Below are 20,337 nucleotides of genomic sequence, written 5' to 3'. Positions count from 1 at the left end.
ACATCACCCAATCCTTCTCTCCAGAGGTGCTGCCTGTCCCGCTGAGTTACTCCAGCATGTTGTGTCTACAACAGGCTCATTCTGCCTACAGCATAGTTTAGTGCTAGAGTTACTCGCAGTATTAGTGGAAGGAATGGACAGGAGTCCATTCGGGTCAAGACTCTTGTTCCCACTACAAGATACAAGAGATACAAGATAGATTTATTCATCACATGTGGCAGATGACACAGTGAAATGTAATTCCCATACAGCCATACAATAAAATAAGGGACACAACACACTATAGAATTTGACATAAAACATTCCCACACAGCAGAATCAAAGTTTCCCACTGTGTGGGAAGGCACCAAAGTCAATCTCTTCCTCCACTGTTCCTCATGGTCAGGGCCTCCCCAAGCCCTCCGCAGTTGCCGCTACGGGCGGCCCGATGTCCAGGACCGCTCACCGGGGTGATACAAGTCCGACGTCGGGGCTGCGGGACGTCCTCAGCGGCGTGGACACAGAGTCGGCCCCCTCCTACCGGAGTCGGCGGCTTCCAAAGTCCGCAGGCCGCGCCGGGTGGAGACTGCTGCTCGAGACCCTCTGCAAGGCGCTCCAGGACTCCACGATGTTGTTCAGCGCCGCCCGCGTTGGAAGCTCTCCGCACCAGAGCTCCACGATGTTGGAGCAGCGGCCCAACGCTCCGGAGCTCCAAACGGCGACCCAGGTAGGCATCGCCCGCTCCGCGGTGACTCCAGCGCTGCGCCGCCGCTGTAGCAGCCCTGGTCCGGTTCCCGGTCCCCGGCAGGAAAGGCCGCTCCGATCCAGCTGGTAGGCCGCGAGGTGGGGGGCGAGGACGCGACTCGGAGAAATAGTCGCGTCCCCGCCAGGAAGAGACTGGGAGACGGTTTCCCCCTTACCCTGCACCCCTCCCCCACATAGAAAAGTAAAAGTTTCCCCCAACACAAAACTTTAGACTAACTAAAAATAAAAAAAAGATAGAAATAACAGACAGGCTGTAGGTAGAGGCTGCTGCAGTGCAGCGCCCCCTAGGGTCAGGGTGAACAGTGGAGGGGCAGTATTAGTGGGGGAGGATGGAGATGATTCAGCTGTCTGTAAATTACAATTGTGTTGAGTGGGGGGTGGGGGGATCGTTGATTGGTATATAAGGAGGTTTGATGTTCAGGAGCTTGGTGATCTGGACTGTAGGAGGGTGGGATCCACTAGTGGAACAGGCTGAGATTAAATTTCACTGCCATTTACCTGCTGTTTGTGGAGATCATAATGTGCATCACTTTAATAGTCTGGAATTGCATTTCTCAGTGAAACCCATGCATTTATACATGTACACAAATAAATATATAGACCAGGAGACAGTTGTGCTACATGACAAGTTAGAAAGTTATTCAACCTTGGATCGCACTGTGGTAAAGCTTCCCACGTGGCTTTTACAAAATTCATAAGTGCGTAAGTCATAGGAACAGAATTATGCGATTTGGCCCATCGAGTCCACTCCGCCATTCAACCATGGCTGACCTAGTTTTCTCTCTCAACCCCATTCATCTGTTTTCTCCCCATAACCTTTGATTCACAAAAAAAAAAATGTTTTTCCACACACTGCAGGGTCCAAGGGTGGATGTGGTGGGTTGGTGAGGGGAGAGATGGCCAGTAGTCTGTGGGCTGACTGGGGTCAGGGTGAATGGTGAGTGTGGAGGGGCAGTGTTAGTGGGGGAGGGTGGAGATGATTCAGCTGTCTGTAAATTACAATTGTGTTGAGTGGGGGGTGGGGGGATCGTTGATTGGTATATAAGGAGGTTTGATGTTCAGGAGCTTGGTGATCTGGACTGTAGGAGGGTGGGATTAGCGGGGGTGGGTGGGGATGCTGTAGAAAGATATCCTGTTGTGGTGGAGAAACTTGCAGGTGCCTAACATCCTGAGAACCAAACCGTCTCTGGACCTTTGCTCCTAGCAGGATACAGGTTCACCCACGGCGGGCAGGTTGAGGGGAAGGTTAGTGACAATGTACGGTCCACGAAGAAGACCTCAAAGGTGAAAGTGGAGTAGGATGCTGGCTGGCCAACAGGTGGAGCACCGCAAAGCTGACAAGGCCTCAGCAGGGAGAGACTTTGTGGAGTCCATGCTGTTGGACCTGGGGCTGTCTCTGTCAAGGACCACATGGTGGCAGTCCATGCACCAGTTAAAAGATGTCACCTACAGACATCCACCCGGAGGGACAAAGTGTGTGGCTCGAAGCTCGGTTCTTCAGCCATCTCAAGACCCACAGCCAGGACCCACCCGGACAATCATACTAAACATGGAGAGGTGGTTTCCACTAGTGGGTGAGTCTAGGACGAGAATTAAAAGCTGTTCTTTTTGTAAGGAGATGAGGAGAAATTTATTTAGTCAGAGGGTGGTGAATCTGTGGAATTCTTTGCCATGGAAGGCTGTGGAGGCCAAGTCAGTGGATATTTTTAAGGCAGAGATAGATAGATTCTTGATTAGTACGAGTGTCAGAGGTTATGGGGAGAAGGCAGGATAATGGGATTAGGAGGGAGAGATTGATCAGCCATGATTGAACGGTGGAGTAGACTTGATGGGCTGAATGGCTTAAATCTACTCCTATTCCTTGTGACCTTATGACCTTATGACCTTTTGACCTTATGAGCTTAGGACCCTAAGTGATCATCGATGATGAAAATCATCATTATTTAGTCTGGAGTGACTCAATTAAACCCAAAATCTTCTGAGGGAGTCCGTCAATGACCTCCCCTTGTTACAACATCTAATTTACCCGCCAGCTTTCCCATAGATGACATTCCATGGGAAGTGTGTTACTTGGAGTCCTTCTGAAAATGCAAATCATGTCGGATCTGCAATCATAGCTCATTCCAAATGTGTTCAGAAAGAAATGAAATGAGCAAGAGATTGCTATTATTGCATTTCACTCCAGGAGAAGTCCATATTCAGTCATGCGGTACTGAGATAAAAGATCCCTGATTGAATTTCCAAATGATAATTTTGTAATAAAATCCTCGGCAGAAATAAAATGGCTCCAAGTTTTTCAGAGACTACAATGGAGATTTCAATCAAGGATGTGGGCAAGTGCAGGAATATGTTATTTTCACCCCCTTGTGACACGGCGTTAAATGGCAGCCAGGCCCCGAGGAACTGGATGTACGGCAGCAATAATTTCAGTGACCTTAGCCGGCTGTTCAAGGTAAGTGAATGCATCTACAAATGTCACATCCTGCCACCTGCACCACCTGCCTCAGCAGCTGCTCAATCCCCATTACTCAATGATTAACGATCTCCAGGAACACTCATTCAGAGCCAACCTTCATGCCTTTCATCGCACCCTCCTACATTTTGGACGACTGTAGGCCACGCAGCTAACGCGCACAATCCCCGTCGATTCAGCCATGGCAGATACCCTCTGTTGCCGTCCCCTGTCTGTTCCAGAACAGGGTGCCACACAGGAGCAGTGTGGCATAGTGGCACAGCGGTAGAGTTGCTGCCTTAAGCCCCTGTCCCACTTAGGAGACCTAAACAGCAACCTCTGGTGACCTTGCCCGCAACCCAAGGTTTCCATGAGGTCACCGGAGGTTTTGGTCACTCTCCCTAATGGTCGAAAGTGGTTTCCGCATGGTCGAGGCTTCATCTAGGTTGCTGCTATTTTTTCATCATGATTAAAACCGGCCTCGACTAAAAATAGGTAGTTGTTTTAAACATCAATAACTTTTCAGTCGCAGGTCTAGTCGAAGCCGGTTTTCTTCATAGTCGAGGAAGGTTTTCAACATATGCGTTGGAGGTGGTAGGAGGTTGCAGGTCACCTCGACCTTGATTTTTTTTTTGGGTGACGGACAAGGTCACCAGAGGTTGTTGTTTAGGTCTCCTAAGTGGGACAGGGGCTTTACAGCAGCAGAGACGCGGGTTCGATCCTGAATTCGAGTGCTGTCTGTACTGAGTTTGTACGTTCTCCCCATGTCCTGCGTGGAATTTCCCCGGGTGCTGTATTTTGTGCTGTATATAAGTGCCGGCCAGATCAGCTGGTGGACCTGCTGCCTCACAGCGCCGCAGACCTGGGTTCGATCCTGAGCTTGTGTGCAGTCTGAGTGGAGTTTGCATGTTCTCCCTGCGATCGCAGCGGTTTCCTCCAGGTGTTCAGGTTTCCTCCCACATCCCAAAGACATGCGGGTTTGTAGATTAATTGCCCTCCATAAATTGCCTCTGGTGTGCAGGGTGTGGATGTGAAAGTGGGATTACATGGAACTGGTGTGATTGGGTGATCTATGGTTAGCATGGACTCTGTGGGCCGAAGGGCCTGTTTCCATGCTGTATCTCTAAAACAAAAAACAAAACCTCTTGCCTTTAAAAAGAGTAGCCTGGCTTCAAGTAGGCCATTCCTTAATTCTGTCACCCCTCCTATATGTGCAGCATTCAGCGATGTTGGGTAAATAGTAACATGCAAAGTTCTGTAATGCCACTACTGGAAGAACAAGATCAGTCGCAGATTGTCATCTCAGCGTCCCTTTCATGGAGCCATCATTATTTGAATTGAATTGAATTCATTATACAAGTCGCAGTGAAATTCTTTGCTTGCATACCCAAGGTATCCAAATAGTCGCCCATAAAGGGCACTAAAAAGTTACAAATCTCCACCCCCCCCCCCTCTGCGCCAGTTCCCCCTTTGTTCTTCCACCCCCCCCCCCCTCCCTCACGGCGCTCCCCCCAAGCCAGGTCCCCATTGTTCTTGCTACATTTAGAGCATATTGAAAGCATATAAATTACACCGATCCATCAATTTTCACAGCACAGGCGGCCATTTGATCGTAAGTGTGTAACTGGCTGAAAGAGCTGCCACAGCCCGATTCATTTATACCCCTGCAATTATTTGCCTTTTTAATTATATGCCCAATTCACATTCGAGTCATCACCAAATCTCCCTTCCATCACTCTTTCATCGATGCAGCTCATAGTAACTTGCTGATTAAAAGTGTCTCCTCATCTATCTCTGACCTATTGCCAATTAACTTAAATCTGTGCCCTCAGGCCAACCCTAAAACAGAAAATGCAGGAAACACACATTTCATTGGGGTAGGTTCTTAGATAAGATTTGGGTGGCACGAGCAACAGAGCCCTGGATCCCGGGTGTGATCCTGACTTTGGGTGCTGTCTGTATGGAGTTTGTACGTGACCTGCACTGAATTTGCACTGACTTAGTGATCCCCGCACATTAACACTGCTCTACACACACTAGGGACAATTTACATTTACACCAAGCCAATTACCCTACAGACCTGTACGTCTTTGGAATGTGGGACGAAACCGATGATCCCGGAGAAACCCCATGCAGGACACAGGGAAAACATACAAACTCTATATAGACAAGCACCCGTAGTTAGGATCAAACCTGGGTTCCTGGCGCTGCAAGGCAGAAACTCTACCGCTGCGCCACCATGCTGCCCTTTGGTGTTATTCTGGTGATTAACATTGATATTTTCTTCCTGGAAGAGAATGTTCCTCTGTCGTCACTGGCAGCAAGAGAATGTGGAATATACTTAGGAAGGAAGTGCAGAGTTGGTTTGAAAAGTTAACTCTCTCTGTAGATGCTGCCCGTCCAGCTGAGCATTTCCAAACATTTCTGATTTTATTTCAGATTACCAGCATCTGCAGCGTTTGCTTTCCAAATACCCTAACTAAGTTGATGTTCTTTTGCTAGCCTCTTCCATCTGCTACCACACAAGAAAAATAAGGATGGTGAGAAACACATAATGTTGCTTTTCTCCTATAATATGAATTTTGAAGCGTGACTCGAAGCTGTCCAGCCAAGAATGAGGCAGGACATGAAGTTTGTCTAGCCAGTAAATCTTACGATACAGCTCCCTACTACTCCCCTAGGCACGAGCGTTCCCGACCTTAAATAACTCCTGGGGGAGTCCCGTGACCTGCAACTCCCGTCACCAAGACACATGACTCCCCCCTCCAGAGCCGAGGGTTCGCACTGCGCTTGGCTCACCACCAGGGGCCGTCATATGACCCCCCCCCCCAGAACCAGAGGCACCAAAACAGACGGGAAGCCGAAACTATACCAAAAGGCTTCACAAGTAAATATGGCAGGTAATGTGAAAGTGGGTCTTGCTGACCATAAAGCTTTCTTTCCTGAGTGTTGCATTACAAATAACATAGTTTGTTCTTTGTTGAACTTTTATTTTGTTCTTTACTGGTTTAGGCAGCATTTAGTTTAGTTTAGTTTAGAGACACAGCGCGGATACAGGCCCTTCGGCCCACCGAGCCCACGCCGACCAGCGATCCCCGCACATCAACACTATCCTAAACCCACTAGAGGCAATTTACACTTATACCAAGCCAATTAAACCTGTACGCCTTTGGAGTGTGGGAGGAAACCGAAGATCTCGGAGAAAACCCACGCAGGTCACGGGGAGAATGTACAAACTCCGTACAGACAGCACCCGTAGTCCGGCACTGCAAGCGCTGTGAGGCAGCAACTCTACCGCTGTGCCACCATTTGAGATGTTAAAAGTTAGAGCCACAGGAATTATTTTTCAAAGGGAAGGCTAAGGATCTAACAATCCTCCTTGATGGTAAACTATTATGGAAGCACAGTCAGGGTTCTCAGGGTGTTGATGTAGTTAAATTGCTCCAAATTCCACATTGTCTTTCAACACCATCTGACACACAAGGCTGCATTTTGGCTAAAGCTTTTGTATTGATAAGTGAAAGGAATGTTTATTTACAGCTTCAGAAGGGATTTGTGCATTCAATTTCAGTCATTGTGAAATGGCTTGTGTATCATATTCCTGGAAATTAGTTTTTGATTCAATGGTCTATGCTGAAACGATATGAGTGGTGATCTTAATACTCAGAAGAACACAAGTCAGTGTAGCAATATGCAATTTAATGCTTTGAGACTTCTCTGGTATTCAACAGCATTGTAGCTGATCTTCTACTTCAGTGATATTTTCCAGCATTATCCATGCATGTAGAAACAAGGAACTGCAGTTGCTGGCTTCTAAAAAAAAGGCACGACTTGCTGGAGTAACTCGTCAGCGGGTCAGGCAGCATCCCTGGAGAACATGGACAGGTGATGTTTCAGGTCGGGATCCTTCTTCAGGCTGTCCACGCATCTCGAAAATCCCATAATGTGCAGCTACCAGTGTTTGAATGAACAGTGTCTAGTCTGCACAGCCCTCCAGAAGAAAACTCACCATCCACTGAGTGAAGAGGTTTCTCTTTATCTCCGTCCTAAATTAGTTTGTTTTAGTTTAGAGATACAGCTCAGAAACAGACCCTTCCGACCACTGAGTCCGCATCGAACAGCAATGCCCGCACATTAACACAAGCCCACTGAGTCCGTACCAACCAGCGATCCCCACACATTAACACTATCCTACACACACTAAAGACAATTTACACTTATATCAAACCAATTAACTTACAAACCTGAACGTCTTTGGAGTGTGGGAGGAAATCGAAGATCTCAGAGAAAACCCATGCAGGTCACGGGGAGAACGTACAAACTCCGCACAGACAGCACCCGTAGTCGGGATCAAACCCGGGTCTCTGGCGCTGCAAGTGCTGTAAGGCAACAACTCTACTGCTGCACCACCGTGCTAAATATTATATTCTTATTCCCAAACTCTTTCCACCAGAATCTTCAAGCAGAGCATACACCCTTCCTGCATCAAACCTGCCAAGCATTTGAAGTATTTTGAAAGTTTCAATGGGATTTTTTCTCATTTAACTCGAAGGAATACAATTCCAGTCTGCTCAAGGTCTCCTCATGCAGTAAACACGCCATCCCTGGAACCAACTTAGTAAACCTTCGGTGTATTGTCTCCACGGCAAGTATTGACATCTATCTTTTATTTTTGGCTGAAGATAGACACAAAATGCTGGAGCAACTCAACGGGTCAGGCAACATCTCTGGAGAAAAGGGAGAGATGACATTTTAGGTTGAGACACTTCATAAGAATCTGAAGAAGGGTTGTGACCAGAAATGTCACCTGCTCCTTTTGTCCAGAGATGCTGCCCGACAAGAAGGGTCTCCACCCGAAAAGTCACCTATTCATTTCACTCCATAGATACTGCCTCACCCGCTGAGTTTCTCCAACATTTTTGTCTAACTGACCCGTTAAGTTACTCCAGCATTTTGTGTCCATCTTCGGTGTAAATCTGTGGATCATTCCTACACATTATATTTTTGGCTTCTGTATTTGGACACTCTATATAGCAAAGGTCCTTTTGGGTCTACCTTGCGAAACCTATTGGAATCTAAATGACCTCAAATAAACCTCGATTGGATCTCTATTAGGCGTTCCTCTTCCAAAGAGTTCTAGATGCGTAGGATTTTTCAATGATACCTTAATTTGTGCCCTTCAAAGTGCAGTTGCAGTAAGCAAGTCACGACTTGCCATCCTTACCTCTTTTTTTAACCTTTGGCCCGACACGTCGCAATTTGAGTAGGAAAGAACTGCAGATGCTGGTTTAAATCGAAGGCAGACACAAAATGCTGGAGTAACTCAGCAGGATGGGCAGCATCTCTGGAGAGAAGGAATGGGTGATGTTTCGGGTCGAGAGCCGATGGTCTGAAGAAGGGTCTCGACCCGAAACATCACCCATTCCTTCTCTCCAGAGATGCTGCGTGTCCCACTGAATTACTCCAACGTTCTGTGTCTACATTGCAATTTGATCCAGCTTGTGCAATCTGTATTTGGTTTGAAACTGCAGCTACCACTGATCTTTGAAGTGAAATCATTCATCCAAATTTCAGTTGTGAATGAAAGAATGCGGGAAAAAAATGCAGATGTATTGGATGAATTGCTAAGCGTTTAATGCTCTCCACCAGCGGCCCTGACTATCAACCATTATGATATGGATGAGGGGATAAGTTATTTCATAATAAATTGGAATTTCAATACTGCCTGGAAACTGCTTGAAGCTTACATGGGTGGGTTAAAAGGCATAAATATTGTTTTATGTTAAACAGATCTGACTAAATGCCTTATCTGTTTCAGCTACATATCTGAACTGGCCTCAACTACCTTCTGCAGCAGAGAATTCCAGAGATTCACCACTCTCTGTGTGAAAAAGGTTTTCCTCATCTCGGTCCTAAAAGATTTCCCCCTTATCCTTAAACTGTGACCCCTTGTTCTGGACTTCCCCAACAGCAGGAAGATTGTTCCCGATGTTGGGGAAGTCCAGAACAAGGGGTCACAGTTTAAGGATAAGGGGGAAACCTTTTAGGACCGAGATGAGGAAAACTTTTTTCACACAGAGAGTGGTGAATCTCTGGAATTCTCTCCCGCAGAAGGTAGTTGAGGCCAGTTCATTGGCTATATTTAAGAGGGAGTTAGATGTGGCCCTTGTGGCTAAAGAGATCAGGGGGTATGGAGAGAAGGCAGGTACAGGATACTGAGTTGGATGATCAGCCATGATCATATTGAATGGCGGTGCAGGCTCGAAGGGCCGAATGGCCTACTCCTGCACCTATTTTCTATGTTTCTATGTTTCTATATGATAATTCTAGTCAGTTGCTTTGTCAATTCTGGGTGTAGTAAGATACCATAAGGTCATATGTGATAGGAGCAGAATTAGGCCATTTGGCCCATTAAGCCTACTCTGCCATTCAATCATGTCTGTTCTATCTCCTCCTCCTAACCCCATTTTCTTGCCTTCTCCCCATAACCCCTGTCACCTGTACCAATCAAGAATATTTCTGTCTCTGCCTTAAAAATATCCATGGACTTTAAGGCTTCCACAGCCTTCTGTGGCAAATAATTCCACAGATTCACCACCCTCTGACTAAAGAAATTCCTCCTCATCTCCTTCCCAAAGGAAAGTCCTTTGATTCTGAGGCTGTGACCTCCGATCCTCCTAGACACTCCCACTAGTGGGAACATCCTCTCTATCCAGGCCTTTCGCTATCCGATAAGTTTCAATGAGTGCCCCCTCATCCTTCTAAATGCCAGCGAGTACAGGCCCAGTGCCGTCAAACCGGGCAGAAAATCTGTCATGAGCAGCCTTGGTCCTCACCTTTCACCCCACCAGCTTCCACATCCAACACCACATCCTCCACCATATTTGCCACCTCCAACGTGATCCCACACATTTTCCTATCCCCACGCTTTTCCGCTTTGTGCACAGACCACTCACTCCCTCCACAACTCCTTGATTCACTCATCATTTCCCATTCAGGCCACCCTCTCTCCAGGTACTCTCCTCTGTTAGCATAAGAGATGTAACACCTATTGCTATATCTCCTCCCTCATATCAATAGTCAATAGACAATAGGTGCAGGGTGCAGGAGTTGGCCATCCGGCCCTTCGAGCCAGCACCGCCATTCAATGTGATTATGGCTGATCATCCCCAATCAGTGCCCCGTTCCTGCCTTCTCCCCATATCCCCTGACTCCACTATTTTTAAGAGCCCTATCGAGCTCTCTCTTGAAAGCATCCAGAGAACCTGCCTCCACTGCCCTCTGAGGTAGAGAATTCCACAGACTCACCACTCTCTGTGAGAGAAAGTGTTTCCTCATCTCCGTTCTAAATGGCTTATTCCTTATTCTGAAACTGTGGCCCCTGGTTCTCGACTCCCCCAACATCGGGAACATGTTTCCTGCCTCTAGCATGTCCAAACCCTTAACAATCTTATATATCTCAATGAAATCCCCTGTCATCCTTCTAAACTCCAGAGTGTACAAGCCCAGCTGCTCCATTCTCTCAGCATATGAGGGTCCCGCCATCCCGGGAATTAACCTTGTAAACCTACACTGCACTCCCTCAATAGCAAGAATGTCCACCCAGGGACCCAAGCATCCCTACCAAGTGAGACTGAAGTTCACAGTCTGTAGAAGGGTCCTGATCCAAAACATCACCTATCCATGTTCTCCAGAAATGCTGCATGTGCACTGTGGTGCAGCAGTAGAGTGGCAGTAGAGCACCAGAGACATGAGTTCGATCCTGACTACGGGTGCTGACTGTATCAAGTTTGTATGTTCTCCCTGTGACCATGTGGGTTTTCTTTAGGTGCATCTCTGGAGATTAGGAATGGGTGACGTTTTAGGACCCGAAACGTCGCCTATTCCCTTTCTCCAACGATGCTGCCTGACCCGCGGTCATTTGCTGCCAGACCACACCGAGTTTGCAATGAGAGGAGAATGCTTGATCGGAGCCAAGGTGTTGGGCTGGGTATCTCCAGGAGACTAGGTTTGCTGTGCATGAGGAGGCAGCAGTGGGTCTTTCAACGAATGTTGAGGGAGGCACAGAGGGAACACTGTGTTGGTTTTTGTATAGGAGAGTCAGGCTGAAGTGGCAGCAGGAAAGTAAAAAGGTTGAGGAGCGCTGAGTTGCAGCAATGCTCAGTAATGCCAACACACTGCTGTCACTATCAGGTTTCACAGTAATTAACAACACCACTTCAGTCCATCCCAAAGGAAATACAGACGCTGGCAGACAGCAAGGAGTGGGTGCCAGATATTTAGTTACATCGCTGGCTGCAGTGACCAAAACAATCAATTAACAGTGGGGAATAAAACATGTATGATCTAAATAGCTGCCGGTATTCTTTAATTTTGAATGAAAATTCTGGAGGTTTGGCAGGAATTCTTCTAGCTTTTGGAGTGTAGGAATTTGAAAACTGAGACTGTTCATTTTGAAGGAGTTACATATACAAAGACAAAGCATTTAACATTACTCTGTCCATTGAAACTGGTCTCAGTGTAGTTTAGAGAATGTTTCCACTAGTGGAGAGTCCAGGACTAGAATTAGCCCGGCCTCAGAAGTAAAGGACATTCCTTTGGGAATGCAATGAGGAAGAATTTCTTTAGAGGGCGGTGAATCTGTGGAATTCTTTGCCACAGAAGGCTGCGGAGGTCAAGTCAAAGGATATTGTTAAGGCAAGGATTGATAAATTCTTGATTAGTAAGGGTGTCAGGCGTTATGAGGAGAAGGCAGGGGAATAGGGTTAGGAGGGAGAGATAGATCAGCCATGATTGAATGGTGGAGCAGACTTGATGGACCTAATGACCTAATTCTGCTCCTATTATTTATAACCTTAACTCGTCCACACTGACCAAGTTGTTCACCTGAGTTGGTCCCACTTGCCTGCATTTGGCCCATATCACTTATTTTCAATGTTGCAATTGTACCTGCGTTGACCATTTCCCCTGGCTTGTTCCTGATACCAACCACCCTCTGGGCAAAAAATCTGCCCCTCAGATCCCTTTGTAAACTTTCTGCTATTACCTTAAACCTCTGCCCTCTGGTTTTAGATTCTCCCATCTTAGGAAAAGGAATGGGAATTTTATTGCCCTTACGATTTTATATTCCTCTAAACGGACATTCCTCAGTCGTTCCAGGTGCGACAGAGGTTCACCTGCACCTCCTCCAACCTCATCTATTGCATCCGCTGCTCTAGATGTCAGCAGATCTACATCAGTGAGACCAAGCGTAGGCTTGGCGATCGTTTCGCTGAACACCTCCGCTCGGTCCGCAATAACCTACTTGATCTCCCGGTGGCTCAGCACTTCAACCCCCTCCCATTCCGAATCCGACCTTTCTGTCCTGGTCCTCCTCCATGGCCAGAGTGAGCACCACTGGAAATTGGAGGAGTTTGGGCAGTTTATACCCCAGCGGCATGAACATTTCCGGTAGCCCTTATTGTCTCCTCCCCTTCTCAGCTCTCCCTCAGCCCTCTGGTTCCTCCTCTTCCTTTCTTCTCCCCCCCTCACTCTACATCAGTCTGAAGAAGGGTTTCTGCCCGAAACGTTGCCTATTTCCTTTGCTCCGTAGATGCTGCCGCACCCGCTGAGTTTCTCCAGCACTTTTGTCTACCTTCGATTTTCCAGCATCTGCAGTTCCATCATCAAGTTCGCTGACGACACCACTATTGTGGGGCGTATCACTGATGGGGATGAGTCAGAGTACAGAAGAGAGATCGAGCAACTGTCCATATGGTGCCAGCGCAATAACCTGGCCCTCAACACCAGCAAAACCAAGGAACTGATTGTGGACTTTGGAAGGAGTAGGAGGGGGACCCACAGCCCCATTTATATCAACGGGTCGATGGTTGAAAGGGTCAAGAGCTTCAAATTCCTGGGCGTGCACATCTCTGAAGATCTTTCCTGGTCCGAGAACACTAATGCAATCATCAAAAAAGCACATCAGCGCCTCTACTTCCTGAGAAGATTACGGAGAGTCGGATTGTCAAGGAAGACTCTCTCTAACTTCTACAGGTGCACAGTCGAGAGCATGCTGACCGGTTGCATCGTGGCTTGGTTCGGCAATTTGAGCGCCCTGGAAAGGAAAAGACTACAAAAAGTAGTAAACACTGCCCAGTCCATCATCGGCTCTGACCTTCCTTCCATCGAGGGGATCTATCGCAGTCGCTGCCTCAAAAAGGCTGGCAGTATCATGAAAGACCCACACCATCCTGGCCACACACTCATCTCCCTGCTACCTTCAGGTAGAAGGTACAGGAGCCTGAAGACTGCAACAACCAGGTTCAGGAATAGTTACTTCCCCTCAGCCATCAGGCTATTAAACCTGGCTCGGACAAAACTCTGATTATTACCAACCACTTTCTGTTATTTGCACTATCAGTTTATTTATTCATGTGTGTATATATTTATATCATGGAATATGGACACATTTATCTGTTTTGTAGTAAATGCCTACTATTTTCTGTGTGCTTAAGCAAAGCAAGAATTTCATTGTCCTATACAGGGACACATGACAATAAACTAACTTGAACTTGAACTTGAACTTGAACATTCCTCAGTGTCTTCTGCTTTGGGAAAAGAAAGTCCCAGCTGATCCATTCTCTAAAACCCTCCAGTCCTTTTAGCTGCAGAACCTCTTCTTTCCAACTTAACAACATCCTTCCTATAGTTGGGTGGACAGAATTACACAAGTGCGGTCTCACCAGCGGTTTTGTGGAACTAGCTTTGCTGGTATCTCTCCATTGCAAAAGGTTGTTTACCACAGGAAACACTTGTTTTTAGTTTGCAGGAGAGAAGAGATCACTGCTATTTCTTAGGTCATGGATTTTGTGCCAGATCTGCGATATATTAGTATTTGTAGCAATGTTACAAAATTTTGAGATTTTAAAAATCAAGTCTGTAATTTATCCCATCAGATAAAGCATAAAAATAAGTTTAATTTGACACCTAATTCACTTTCATATCTCAAGTATTTAAAAAGTTATGGCCATTTTCATACTGGGAAATGAGCATCTTGTTCCCTATTGATTTTCTATGGACATAACAAAAAAGCTGTGATCGTGAACAGTCAAAAGCCCATAACTTTCTTAAAAATTAAGAGAACTGAATGAAATTTTCAGTTATCATAGATTGAAGCATTCTGAAACAAATATAAAATAATCTTACTTGGATGACCTGAAATTAAAACATATAATTAGTTAGTTACCTAATTGTAGCTAATTTCAGACTTCAATTACTAGATCTAAACATCTATCCATTTCTTAATAAATGATTAACATTTTTAAATAGCCTAAATGTCCAAATAATATTCACAAATAATTCACAATAAAACATGATTTTTAAATCTCATTTACATTAATTTATAGGCCAAATGGAAGGAATTTAGTGTTTAATTGTTGTAAATAAATGCCCATTTAAATCAGCTTTCCAGTGGGTCCCTGTGGAACGCGCTGGTTTAGAACGTTCACATTGCGGTAGATTTATGCCCCAAATGCCGAGAAAAATACTGCGGGATATAATGGGCCCAAATTGAGCTACTCGCAATATTAAACTTTGTATAAAGGGATCTTTAGAAGCCCTTTTTAATGTAAAAATATACAACCTAACTTCTGCTATTTGCTTTATGAGACCCTGCGGTTGCTGGCGGTCGCGGGTTTAGAGATTGATTTTTAAACTACTATAACTATTATTCAAGGCCTTTAAACCTAATAATAGCTTTTGCGACGGGGTCTTCCAGCGATTTTTCGTTAATAATTAACTAGGCTGAACATTTTCGATTGGAACAGCTTAGAGAAAATCGCGTTTTAAACCCGCCCCCTCTAAACGGCGCCAAAATCGCGCACACTTGCAGCGACAGATTTTCAACGACGCTTCAGGTAGGCTTTGCAACATACCTAGTATTTGTTGCCTGTTATTTGAAGATTCTGTAAAAGTGGCGTCACAGGTAGATAGGTGGAAAAAAGTGCTGGAGAAACTCAGCGGGTGAGGCAGCATCTATGGAGCGAAGGAATAGGTGACGTTTCGGGTCGAGACCCTTCTTCAGACTGCTTTAATGGCCTGGTGCTCATCTGTGGGGTCATGGTCCAAGGATAAGTAGAAGGAAGTTTCTGAGAGTTGGCACCGGGGCTCAGATCGGTAGAGATCAGCGCGCCACACAACCACGCCACCTCCCTTGTCGGCAGGCTTGATCACCCAGTCTGGGTTTTTGCATAGAGAGTGGAGGGTTGTACGTCAGGGGGCAAGCGTTTAGAGTGAGAAAGGGGAGTGGAGAAGTTGAGGCGGTTGATGTCCCGCCGGCAGTTTAAAATAAAAAGGTCCAGAGCAGGTAGATGGCCATGAGGGGGTCCAAGAGGAGGGGGTCATCACTGGAGGGGGGGGGGGGGGGGGCGAGGACTCCTTCCCATGGAAGAACGCTGTGAGGCGAAGGTGACGGTAGAAGAGCTCCACATCGTGGCGGACACGGAACACATTGAGGTGGGAACGGAAGGGGAAAAAGGTGAGACCTCTGCTGAGGACCGACCGTTCGGCATCAGAGAGGGGGTTCAGGGGGGATGGTGAACACATGGCAGGGATGGGGGTTGGGGCCGGAGGAAGGCAGGTGAGTGCACGGAGGTCGAGGCGATGTCTGGTGGGTGGTCAGGGAGGACGGGGGTATGAGGACTGTAGTGTGGGTGGGTGGGGAGGAGCTGGGGCCACATGGTACAAGGGGGAAGGGGAAGACCCAGTGGAACAACCACAAGAAGCTACCATAGCGCACTCTTTTGTTTTTTGTATAAAAATCCAAATATTCTGGAATGAAATATTTGAAATCTTCACAAAATTATTTAAAATAAAACTTGTACCAAAAGCAGAATGGATCATTTTTGGAATATCGGAAGGTAACCCTGAATTAAACGTGTTTCAAAAGAACTTACTTAATTACGGGCTAATAATGGGAAAAAAGCTTATACTCAAATTTTGGAAAAATGCTCCAATACCAACAATAAAAATGTGGATTTCAAACATGTTCGAAACACTACACTTGGAAGAGATGAGACTCCTCCTAGCAGGCAAAGCAGACCACTTCCAAAAGACGTGGTCTGCATTTATGGAACTATTACAAGCATAAGGTGCAATAGTAATTTAAAATATAAATGGTACCAGGATACATTAAAAAAAAAAAAAAATACGGTTGGTGATCCTTTTTTGCGGAGTTTTGTGTTACAATAGAGCGATTGTTTTTCCTTTATTTTTCTTTTCTTTCTAGGGTCTTATTTCCTTTCTTTACTTCCTTCTCTAACTTCTTCCCTAAGGGGGTTTCTTTCCCCAACACTTTCCTGCACCTTCACGATTCTTGCTCACTTTCCTTACTTCTTTTATTTCTATCTTTTTTAAAGCTCGAAAAATGAAGTGGTACAACAAATGTAATAAGATATATCTGATGTGTATTATTGTAATTTATTGTACTTCTAATAAAAATAAAATTTAAAAAGAAGTCCCGGTCAGCGGATGGCCGGGGAGGCGGCGAGGATCGGCAGTCCCGATGATGCAGCGATATAGGGTAGTTAGGGTAGATACAGGTAGATAGGGTGGTCACAAAGGCTTTCAGCACATTGGCTTTCATCATTCAGAGTACTACGTACAGAAGTTGGGAAGTCATGTTGAGGCCTCATTTATTGAGTTCAGTTTTGGACACCATGTTATAGGAGAGATGTCAAACTGAAAAAAGTGCAGAGATTTACAAGGATGTTGCCAGGACTCGAGGCCCTGAGTTATAGGGAGAGGTTGAGCAGGCTAGGACTTTATTCCTTGGAGCCCAGGAGGATGAGGGGTGATCTTATAGAGGTGTACAAAATCATGAGAGGAATAGATCGGGTAAATGCACAGTCTTTTCCCCAGAGTAGGGGAATCGAGAACCAGAGGACATAGGTTTAAGGTGAGAGGGGAAAGATTGAATCGGAACCTGAGGGGTAACATTTTTACACAAAGGGTGGTGTGTGCATGGAAGAGCTGCTGGATGAAGTAGTAGAGGCAGATAATATTGCAATGTTTAAGAAACATTTAGACAGGTACATGGAGTGGATAAGTGTAGAGGGATACGAGCCAACTGCAGGCATGTCGGACTAGTGTAGATGGTCGGCATGTGCAAGTTGGGTCGAAGGGCCTGTTGCCATGCTCTATGACTCCATGTGAAAGCACACTAGTGGTATTGGTAAATTCCAATATCAATGAATGTCTCCATCAAGAAGTGCTCTACATTTGCCCAAACTTCATCACAGATCTCAATTGACATGGGATAATGTGGGGCCTGTGTAGTCTGTAAACCAATGCTGTTTTCTAGATGTTTGATGTAAGGCCCACCTTTTCATACACTTCCAGAAGATGTAGTGATGGACTTTTTGAAAGATTGATTGATTAAAAGACACAGTATGGAAATAGGCCTTTTGGTTTACCAAGTCCACACCGACCATCGATCACCCCTACACCCTTGTTCTATATTCTCCCACTTTCGCATCCACTCCCTGCACACTAGGGGGGAATTCACAGAAGCCAATTAACCAACAAACCCACACGTCTTTGGAATGTGGGAGGAAACCAGAGCCCCTGGAGGAAACACACAAGGTCACGGGGAAAATGTGCAAACTCCGCACGGACAGTAGAAACATAGAAACATAGAAAATAGGTGCAGGAGTAGGCTATTCGGCCCTTCGAGCCTGCACCGCCATTCAATATGATCATGGCTGATCATCCAACTCAGTATCCTGTACCTGCCTTCTCTCCATACCCCCTGATCCCTCTAGCCACAAGGGCCACATCTAACTCCCTCTTAAATATAGCTGGGGTCACGATCGAACTGGGTCTCTGGCACAGCGAGGCAGCAGCTCTACCAGCTGCACCACTGTGTCTCCCTGGGGCTCAGTGAACATGGAAGGAGTCTTCATTGGCATTCTGTGAATTGATAGCTAGAACTAGGATGACCTGGGTTGTGGATTGGAGGCAATGAAGACTGCACAGTTGTCTCTCATCCAGCCGATGAAAACTATTCCAGATGGAAGGATGTCCCTGGTGAGATGCAGTCATGCAAGTCATACAACGTGGATGGAGAAAACTAAAGGGAGTATTATATCTCTACCACAGTCTGTTTGTTAACAGTATTTCTCAGTGTCTTCTGCTTTGGAGAATGGATCAGCTGGGACTTTCTTTTCCCAAAGCAGAAGACACTGAGGAATACTGTTAACAAACAGTTATTCCTGACTTGGTTATTAACCGAGCTCTAACCATTGGCAAATAATTTTAATCTGTTTTTCTGCAATGTATTCAAGACTTCATATCCACTTTGTTTGATGAAAACATATAGAAAATACATTATGAGTTAGTGCTTTTTTAAGATTGCTGCCTATCCCTCCAGATAAGCTACTTTGTGGAATACAATTTACAATTCCAAATTGTATATCTAGTTTGTTGGAAGAACAAGTGTTAGGAAAATAATTTATAAACTTGTGCATTGTAATGTAACTACATAAAGGGAAATAAAAAGAGCAAGGAGGTCCTCCTGCAGTTGTACAAGGCCCTGATGAGACCACATCTGGAGTATTGTGTGCAAGTTTTGGTCTCCTAATTTCAGGAAGGACATTTTTGCTATTGAGGGAGTGCAGCGTAGGTTCACCATGTTAATTCCCAGGATGGCGGGACCGACATATGATGAAAGAATGGGTCAACTGGGCTTGTATTCACTGGGATTTGGAAGGATGAGCTGGCATCTTATAGAAACATGAAGAGAATCTGCCTGTCCTACTGACTTACTCCAGCTTTTTGTGTTCATCTTCGGTTTAAACCAACATCTGCAGGCCCTTCCTACATAGTTAGTTTTGGATTCTAGCTTTGTCTGGTATTGTCTCTTGATATCCCTGATCGCTATCCATGATAGATCTCAGATCTATTTCTGATAGATTCCTATATTCTCATTCGTACTTAGATTTCCAGTAAAGATCGGGATCACCTGACTTGAATGCCTCAGACTTGTTCTTCACTTAGGGGCGCACGGTGGCGCAGCGGTAGAGTGGCTGCCTTACAGCGAAATGCAGCACCGGAGACCCGGTTTCAATCCCAACTACGGATGCTGTCTGTACGGAGTTCGTACGTTCTCCCCGTGACCTGCGTGGGTTTTCTCTGAGATCCTCGATTTCATCCCATACTCCAAAGACGTACAGGTTCGCAGGTTAATTGGCTTGGTAAATGTACAAAATTGTCCCTAGTGGATGTAGGAAAGTGTTAATATGCAGGGATCGCTGGTCGGCGCAGACCCGGTGGCCTGAAGGGCCTGATTCTGTGTTATATCTCTAAACTAAACTAAACTAATCTAAATTTAGAAAGTGGATATCACTATTCATTCAGGTTAGGGGCGGAGATCATTTGGATTGTCTTCTCTACACATTGAATGCTGAAGTCTATGATGGCAGTGGCATATGCATTATCCCCAACTATGATAAATAAGACCTCAGGGAACTTGTTAGTGGTATATAGTACAACCAGATCAAGCTTCACGTCTGCAAGATGCAGGATGTAAACTGCAGTCAGGATAGTCAAAATGAGAATAGGCGCAAAAATCTGGAGTATCTCACGGGTGAGGCAGCATCTCTGGAGAGAAGGAATGGGTGACGTTTTGGGTCGAGACCCTTCTTCAGTTGAGGTGAGTTCCTGCAGCAGGAAGTAGGGTCGACCGTTAGATGTTCCAGGTCCGGGAAGCACGAATTTGCCAGGACCGCCTTATCCGAGCACCATAAGTTACTGATTGGGAAGCAGACCCATCTGCCCCTGACCCTGCCCGATGATGCCGTATGGTCCATCTGGTGAATTGAGAAGCCCTCAGGTTGTGCGGCACAGTCAGGTAAAGCAGAGCACACGGCAGGCTCTCAAATCCCTAACGTAGGTTAGTCTAGCTTTAGGTTCATCCAACTTGTGTTCAATAGCTTAAGGTCATGAGTGATAGGAGTAGAATTAGGCCATTTGGCCCATCAAGTCAACTCCACCATACAATCATGGCTGATCTATTCTCCCTCCTAACCCCATTCTCCTGCCTTCTCCCCATAACCCCTGACACCTGCACTAATCAGGAATCTATCTATCTCAGCCTTAAAAAT

The sequence above is a fragment of the Amblyraja radiata genome, chromosome 7, assembly GCF_010909765.2.
Source record: "Amblyraja radiata isolate CabotCenter1 chromosome 7, sAmbRad1.1.pri, whole genome shotgun sequence".
Classification (NCBI taxonomy): Eukaryota; Metazoa; Chordata; class Chondrichthyes; order Rajiformes; family Rajidae; genus Amblyraja; species Amblyraja radiata.
This window is presented reverse-complemented; position numbering follows the sequence as displayed.